The sequence below is a fragment of the Buteo buteo genome, chromosome 1 (genome assembly GCF_964188355.1).
Source record: "Buteo buteo chromosome 1, bButBut1.hap1.1, whole genome shotgun sequence".
Classification (NCBI taxonomy): domain Eukaryota; kingdom Metazoa; phylum Chordata; class Aves; order Accipitriformes; family Accipitridae; genus Buteo; species Buteo buteo.
Window position 1 is genome coordinate 66,330,362 of NC_134171.1, and position 9,195 is coordinate 66,339,556.

Genomic DNA, 9,195 nt, shown 5'->3' on the forward strand with positions numbered 1-9,195 from the left:
GCCAAGAATGTATCTTCTAACATTGCTGATCTCACTGCTGTGGATGGCAGAGGAACAGAAGGGACATGGCCTGCAGACAGCTGTGCTTCTTTGGTCCCTAAGTAGCATCTCTCATCACTGCTGCCACAGACAGACTATTGATCTGACCCTGCCGGTTATTTTGTACATACCACTCAGCTTTCCTAGGTCTCTTCAAAAGCTAAAGCAATCCTTAAGTGTTTTATCCATTTATGCAAATGTAAGCAAAATATAACAAGCTTCTACAGAACTAGATAACAAAATTTACACTTACAGAAAAATTGTGGAATGAAAATTATCTCCTTTTATCTAGCAAGTTTATTAATCCAACATATTGGTATTTAAAGCATGACAATGCGTGTTAGGCAAAAGTTTGCTCCTGCTTGCTAGCTTTTGTTTTAGACTGTTTACCCAGCTTAGCTGAAGATATTTAAGGTGTCTAAGATTTATGCAGCTCAGACTAAAGGAATCTTAGCTATACTGACATCACAGCTTTCCCAGGGCTGAACGACAAATCTGGGATACCACAGACAATGGGGAGAAGGCTTTTTCTGCTCCTGTCACTCAAATACTTTACTCTCTTCCTGCTACTGTGAGCATCAGTTAGGTTCAGCTTGAAGTTGACCTTTTTTATTTGCAAAAAAAAAGTTAAGCAGTAGGGGCAGTGCAAATTTTTTTCCAGTTCTGTAGCATATTTTAAGTTTTTGTTCTGTGTGTCTAAAAGCCACGAAAGCCAACTCAGTGAGATTTAGGCTGTTAATCCACATGCTTTGTGGAGGATGATTACAAAGTCCACAAGATAAAAATTAAATACTATTTGAAAGCATGGAGTTACTGATTCAGCTTACAAGCAAGAGTTCTGTTAGATTTTTGGCAAGGGAAGAAAAAGGATTTGTAAGGTTTTAAGACAAAGTCTCTGGAGAGCATATTTAGTAGTGTGTTTCTCTCTTACACTGGCTAGCTTTGGTTTTCATGGTTTCTGGTTAATTTATTATGCATTCATTCTCCAGTCTACCCTAAGACTTGACGATTGCTGTAGCTCAGTGATTTCTGCTCAGGGACTCTGGTGTTAGAGGAAGTGGACTGACTGAAGGAACAAAAAATTCGTCTACAATAAAAATGTCAGTCAGTCAGTCACATGTCTGGGAGCAGAACTGATTTTCTTCCAGGGTATTTTGAGAGTGTCTGTGCCTATTACTAAATTTATAACTCCTCATGCATCGGTACCAGAGAAAGAGCAGGAAGTGACTTGAGGGTGATCATACTCATTTCTGCTGTAGTTCACAGGGTTGTTGTCAGCTCCATGTCCTGTGCAGTGACAAGGCTGTTCACTGCACTGAGCCAGGCAGGTTAAAGCAAGATCAAACATGCCTAGAATATTCACTAATAGCGCTGTTAGCAAGGGAAGTATTCTTTTAAAATATATCTAAGAGAAATATCTTACTTCTTCCAAAACCACAAACTAGCTCCACGATATTACAGATCACGGTATATTTATATTGTTTATAGCAAGGAATACCTTTTTCTGCTGAAAACTTAACAACTTCTCAGACTTGTCAAATTACTATACTAAGATGTTTTTCCAGTTCATTAGGAGGAAAAAATGTTGATATTTTGGTTGTCCTCTTTTAACTTCAAATTAATCGTCCACTACTGGTACTTAACTACCTTGGCTTTGTTTAACATTGTTTTGGCTTTGTGTGGTGGGGGTTTTTTTGGTAGTGGGGGAGGGAGCTGCAGGGGTGGTTCCTGTGAGCAGCTACTAGAAGCTTCCCCACTGCCTCTGGCCTAGGCCGACCCAAACAGTGATGGTGGTAGCACCTCTGGGAGAACAGATTTAAGAAGGGGAACCTGCAGTGAGTAGGGGGATTGGAATGTGAGAGGAACACCTTATGGCCCGTGACCATAAGGGGGAGTGATCCCTCCCAGTCCTTATCTCGACCCACGAGCCTTTCTTCATATTTTCTCCAAATCCCACCATGGCAGGGGTGGGGAGGAGTGAGCGAGCGGCTGCGTGGGGCTTTGTTACCAGCTGGGTTCAAACCACAACAAACATGCCCTTTGAAGAAGTCGCTGTTACCATTGAGATATGAAGCTAACACAGAGCTTCAGAGGCAACCTACTGAAGTTACAAAAGGGAACATAGACAAGCAAGAGGAAAAAGAAAGAAGTTGAAATGCTGTACAAGGGTGTTGAAAAGCATCCTGTATTATTCATTCAGAGGTAAGATACAGCGTCTTTAGCCTACACTTCTAGGGAACTCTTGCTTATTTTTGCTCCTTAACTGACACTCTCACTTCACCACTCCCTAGCTACTCACATCTAACAGTATTTTTGCAGCCAAGTAGAAACACTGCTGTCAGACAGAACTGCCACTGACTACTAAACGATAGTTCGCAGCTCCCAAGTTCTTAACGTTTTCCATCTGACATATGCTATATTTATCCTCATGCTTTAACTGCAACTGCTCACATACTTTCCAAAACTGTTCTGTGCTTCACTGTAAAAGAGGCTGATGGTGTACATTTTACCTATTCTGGGTATGCCATTGTAAACACCAACACAAAACCCTTGAGTCTTAAGATAAATCACTGCTGCTGGGGTGGCTTTTTTTTATGTTTTAAAAAAACTGAGCAATAACACAAAAGCCAAACATAACTGATTTTAAGCAATATCCTTCATCTGTATCTGATGCTTGTATCAAACGAAGCTCTTGGAGATGCTGAGCTCTCACCTGTAAGAAAAGAAGTTGAGCACGTATTTGTATTAATATATTTAGCACATACTAAGTACACACTTGATATTTCAGGGGAAGAAGCCAGAAATCACACCAAAGGAGACCAAGGCCGTTACTCAGGCTCATAGCCGTAGATAGGGGAGTCCCATGTACAAGGCAGCTCCCAGTATGGCAATATCAAATAAGTGTATGGGAACATGAGAACAAGTCAGTTACTGCTCCTCAAGTAAAAAGAAGTTTCTGCAACATGTTAAAAATTAACATGTTTACTATAACCTTAAGGAAATATTCAGATAGCAATAGTCGGACACACTTCAGTTTAATTTTGATGAGACTTTGTGACAGATAATAATATCGTAGGTAATATTTTTATTCTTCTCCCAAGTCACTGCTTCAGGAGCTTCTGTGATACATCGTCCAAATCTTTTTAGATATCCATCCACAAATCCTCCACTTGTCTTAATTACAGCATCTCACAGTTTGAGCCTTCAAACAAATCATCATCTACTATGGAAAGTACCAGCTATAGCCATCAGACAGTTGTAAAACTAGCTGTGGAGAGCCAGGTCACTGTATATATCCAGTTGGCTGTTAATTGTATCTGGCTTGAGAAACAGCAGTTATGAATTATATCATCTATTTGAAAAATCAAGGGATTTTCACAATCAGAGGTTTAAGGTAAGTCAAGAGCCAGTCTTACCAACATGATGCAGTACTAGAGTTAAAGATGAAAAGATGTAATATTACAGATGTAAAACACAATATTAAGATAATGTATTGCAGTGTGTGATAGAATTGATCACGATCCAGACAGAAGGAGAGAACAGATGTTCCACTGGCAGAAAATACTGGTTTGGGCTGACCTGAATGCTTAGCTATAGGCTTTTACTGTTCTCCGATTTTAAACAGAACAGAAATGAGTTTTAGTAGCACTTCTTGAATCAAGATACTAAACTCTGGAAATCTGAAGGTCACACAGAAGTCATGAACGTCAGTATATTTCAAGTCCAAACCTACTCCTCCTTCCAGCTTGAAATGGAATTGTACATAGGTTTGTCATTGCACAGCCTGAAGGGACAGCAGATGAAAAGGGCAAGAAGTTGAAGTTGTACTTTCACATCTTTAATTATATAGAAGTTCACTAGTTTAAGAACCACTAGCTAGGAGGATTGATCAGCATTTAGGTTAGCGTGCATGATGCTCTGTTAATTATGTACTAAGAATCCACAAACAGAGAGAAGAGCCATTTACAGATTTGCTCCCCAAATCAACAGTAATGCAACAATAACATCCAACTACTTGAGGTTAGTTTAGTACTGGGTGAATGCTGCACACTTGGACACACACAGAGTTATTTCCCTCTCTAGGGCGAAACACTGCCACGGCCATTCAAAACCTCAGTAACGTGTGCTCCCTTTTCATCTTGGCAATTAAGTCTTCCAGCCTCGGTACAGTCTAGTATTTCAACTACACTAAGAATGTAAGTGGCCATCACAGAAAGTGACCGACTCTAAGGAAACTAAAGGAAGTGCCTCATTCATAACATCATCTGTTATTCCTTGTAGACAGCTGTTTGACACTTTCAATGAAGGAGTAACTGTCTGAATAAAAAAACAAACCACATATTGTTTATAGCTCACCATTGTTTGCTGAGAGCAGGCCAGCAATTTTCTTGTTCAAGTTAAATATTTAGAAATATTGATTGCATCTGCTGTTCCCAGAGTGCAGCTGTTCCAGACCCCAGAGTTGGTGTTCTGGTCTTCAGGCAAGGGACTGAGGATCCCCTCCTAGCTATTCCTCACTATCAAACTTAGAAAAGCAAGCAGCGATGGGAGGTCAGAGCACAAGCACGTTATCTTATATCTGCTACAGTTCAGATAACAGTAACACCCTGAAGTGAAGCAATTTTGATTCAGACATTCTAGGTAAGTCTGAAACGGAATTAAGTGTAACATTACTCAAGTCAAGTCACATCATAGAGTATTTATGTTCAGTATAGGCAAAATACCTCAAATAATATAATTTTGAAGCAAAGAGAAATGAAGACACTAGACAGTGGCAGGACATGAATGAACATCGCTCTGTTTTCCTGTGTCATGAAATGAAACCCCAGGAATGCTGGCCGACGAGCCAACCTAGATGTTGGAGTACATGGCCTGCTCCACCTGTCACGTACCTTGGGAGACAGTGACCTAGAAAGAGGGGATTGTCCTCATTCTTCCACTGACACAAGGGAGGAAGACATTTCAGTGATACAGAACAGAAACCAAACCAAGACCCCCACTATAACCACAACTAGGCAGTGTTCAGGTGAGAAGTATTAGGATACCCGTAAATCCAATGCTCTTTATGAGCAGTGGTACTGAAGTAAGTTGGAGAAAAGAAGGCAGAAGTCCAGGAGAAATCAAGACACAGGTGAAGTTTCACCAAGTATCCTGTATGTAATTTTGGTTACCAACTCACAAGATGAACAAAAAATCACATCATGGTCTGTACAGAGAAGGACAGTTAGCCTCACTCACTCAGAAAACAAAAGGGCCTTTTAATTGAAGGAGACAAGAAATTTGCCTTCTGTAAATGCAAAGTTTGTAGCCCTATGAACAGGGAGGTTTTGGAAGTGACTTGAGTACAAACAGACTGCATGCATATAAATATATACGAGTTTGTATGTGTGGCTGTGTAAAACTAACTTGTCTAATACAGAGCCTGATGACACGCTGGTGCTGCTGACCACAAGATTAGATAAGCATATGCAGTGATGAGATCTTCTCCAGTTTAATGTAGCTAACTGTCATGGTTTAAGCCCAGCCAGCAACTAAGCACCACGCAGCCGCTCACTCACTTCCCCCCACCCAGTGGGATGGGGGAGAGAATCGGGAAAAGAAGTAAAACTCATGGGTTGAGATAAGAACGGTTTAATAGAACAGAAAAGAAGAAACTAATAATGATAATGATAACAGTAATAAAATGACCACAGTAATAATAAAAGGATTGGAATGTACAAATGATGCACAGTGCAATTGCTCAGCACCCGCCAATCGACACCCAGTTAGTCCCCGAGCTGTTCCCCCCTCCAGTTCCTATACGAGATGTGACGTCCCATGGTATGGAATACCCCTTTGGCCAGTTTGGGTCAGCTGCCCTGGCTGTGTCCTGTGCCAACTTCTTGCGCCCCTCCAGCTTTCTCACTGGCTGGGCTTGAGAAGCTGAAAAATCCTTGCCTTCAGACTAAACACTACTTAGCAACAACTGAAAACATCGGTGTGTTACCAACATTCTTTGCATATACTGAACTCAAAACATAGCACCTTACCAGCTACTAAGAAGACAATTAACTCTATCCCAGCTAAAACCAGGACACTAACAGAACAAGGCTAGTTGTTGTCTTGTGTTGTACTAAGAAAACCTGAACATTTGAAAAGAGGGCAGCTGGCAGAGCTGAGGAAGAGACAGAGGGACAGAAGTGGGAAGGGCAGGAGGCAGCTGCAGTGCAAACTGCAGCCCAGCAGCAGCTTTGGCAGGGACTGCACAAGCAGCTGTTCGCTGTTCAGTTTGGTTACAGCTGCATCACCAAGAAGGAGCATGGGGGGAAAAAAATGACAAAATAGCGTAGAAAAACGTCAGTGCTCTCCCCTTCTCCATTCACCAACTCTGTCACAGGAGTTATTGCAACCTCAGGCAAAACTGCTCAGATGCCCATGCTAATTAGGTCAAATCAGACAAGGCTGGAAAACATGGGAAAGTTCAAGTTACACACTGTAATACAAGCCTAAGCCTACTGTACTTTTCAGCAGAAAGTTAATTTAACAGGGAAAAAAACAAATCAGAAACCACATATCTAACTGGTTTAGCTTGTTTAAAACCACCAGGCTTCCTTTTGTAGAAATTAATAAAAAATTTTCTTAAGACAACATGAATATAAATTTCCAGATCCTTTCAGAATTTCAAAGGTTCTTTGTAGCAAAAACTGACATGTGTTATTGTTCTGTGTTACTTGTCACACAGGTAGTTCAGAAAACGGTGAAATGGGTACAGCTGGCACCATCTTTTATCTTCTTCTGTAACTAAAACCCCATCGGTGCTGTAGACGCACAAACAGTGAATACAGACTGCTCTTTCTTGGAAAAATGTGACAGAAAAGGTGTCTTGTAGAGCATGAAAAGCACAGATAAAATCTCACTTTGGAAAGAATTCTGCCTGGCAATCCCTTAATCCTGTTTTGAGATAGCTTCTTCCCTGCTTCCTTTGATATAATACGTGATTATGCTCAACAAAGTTCTACTGAGGTTTAATCCCAGTTTCCATCAAACAGCAGAAAGGCCAGGTGTCCTCTGGGCTTTATGGGATGACAGGTTGACAATTTTGTTCAGTTTTGCATAATCAAAACCAAACAACCTAATATGCCATGATTTACTTCTGCTTGATTTACTTTTGCTTCAGAACAATCAGCAAAACGTATCAGAAGCCCCAAAACAGTGAAGAAGGACTCTGCTTTATAGATACAGGTGCACTCGAGTGATTTATTTATGCAAGGTAACCTTGGCAATATCCAAAAAGTAGAACACAAAAGAAAAAACACTGCAAATGAGTCCAATTATTGGGACCATAGTGAAGTGTTGGTAGATAGGTAATGAAAATTTTAACTAGTACTTTACATTCCTAATAACACAGAACAGGCCCTTACCAAGGAGAGACACTATTGTCTCCTCTGATGGACCTGATTTAAAATAACAATAGTTTAATGGTCTCCACAGCAGTGTTTAGTCCAGCCCTTCCTGGGAAGTGTTAACAGAGAGCAAAATAATTTCGAAGTCATTTGCCAGCTGCCCTTTATCCTGGACACATAAATCAAGGCATGGCACCCACCAGCACATCCTAGAGCTGTAGCCAAACACCATTTCCCATATACCCACCAGCCCCATCCTCTCAGAGCTCTCTGCCTTAGCTGCCAACCGTCATCATATTCTCTCATCTAGAGTCGAGATTCACTGAGGCTGCAGCCTCATGGTACACTCACAAGTCAAATGGCTCAAACCATAAAGCAATATCATTTTCCTTTTGTCCCAGAGCTGTAAGGCTCCTTCAAAATCTGTTTGAAATCAGGAGGGGGCAGAGGTAATACAAGAGAAAAGGCTTCACAACCCAAGAAGCTACAACTATTGATGCAGGAAATCATTATTACAAAATTTGTTTGGTGAAGCCTGCTGAGGAAGAACTAAGACACTGGCTAGCATGGTACTATGCTGCCTTGCATCAAAGTCTTGGTGGACTGGCAGTGAGCTTCAGCTGTAGCCCACATGTGAAGTTGGTGTGTGCAGGATTGCTGCAGCCTGTGTGCCATTTGCCTTCTGTAGGAAATTGAGGGGCCTCGTTTTCCAAGGTGGTGTCTCATAGCGCTTCCCTTCAGTGTTTACTGTAAAAGAAGAGGAAGGAGGTGATTTCCACCAAGAAGGTGTGTAAGGAAATGAGGCAGTAGAAACTGAGAGATGGAGGAGGATAGTCACAGGGGAATGGCAAAGTCAAAATGCCTGAACAAAGAAAGCACGTACGTCTTCACAAGTGTAATCTGGCAGAGCCCTTGTGCACTGAGAACCTCTTCTGCATCAGTGAGAGGTACTCCGGGACTGTGGGCTCAGTACCTTTGCAGGAGGTGTCACCTGTGCAGGAGGGGTTGGCTCTGTACTGGTAGACACAGGAGACCTTTGGGGTTTCTTCATGTTGTCCTGCTCCATGGACAAGAGCAGATTTCTCACTTCTGGTTTGTGAAATTGTTGTTCGTTGTGAGATGGTGGCCACCTTCGGCAGTAAACACGGTCCTATTTCAATGAAAGTATCTCCGTGCATGTCAGTTGCTTTGGTATGAGTGTAAAATAATTTGTGTAGTTGGTGGGGATAGTGTTTAAATAAGGGAATCACTTTTTTATTCAAGGTTTTTACTCCTCTGTTGTCACAGAATCATAAAAGCAAACTGCTCAGAGTCATTAGAGGTGACCCACAGAGCCGTAAATCTTTTTTGCTTTGTTCATAATTTGACATGAAGGCTTGCAAGAGTGTGAGAGTTTCTGCAGGTTTCCTTTTCCTAACAAGCATCAGGAACACTAACTCTCTCCTCACTTTTCCCAGGTGATGTGGTTCACTGGGGATCTTTCGTATTTGTTTTCTTGCTATAAAATGTGTTACAGCTTATTTTTCTTATTTGGGCATGAGAAAAATTTCTCACAGAGAGCCCTTAGTTTGAAATGAGGTTGAAATAAACAGAGTTTTGACCTGATTGATTAAAACCCCTGTCTCTGTTCCCAAGCTTTTTATCCCATTTTTGGAATGACACTTGTGTAATTCTTTGCATTGAGTAGTCGGTCTCCAGCTAGTTTCAAGATTTAAACCACTATACTTTTGAATAGCAAGAGTTTTGCCTGTCTGTTTTCCAACTCCTTTTGGGG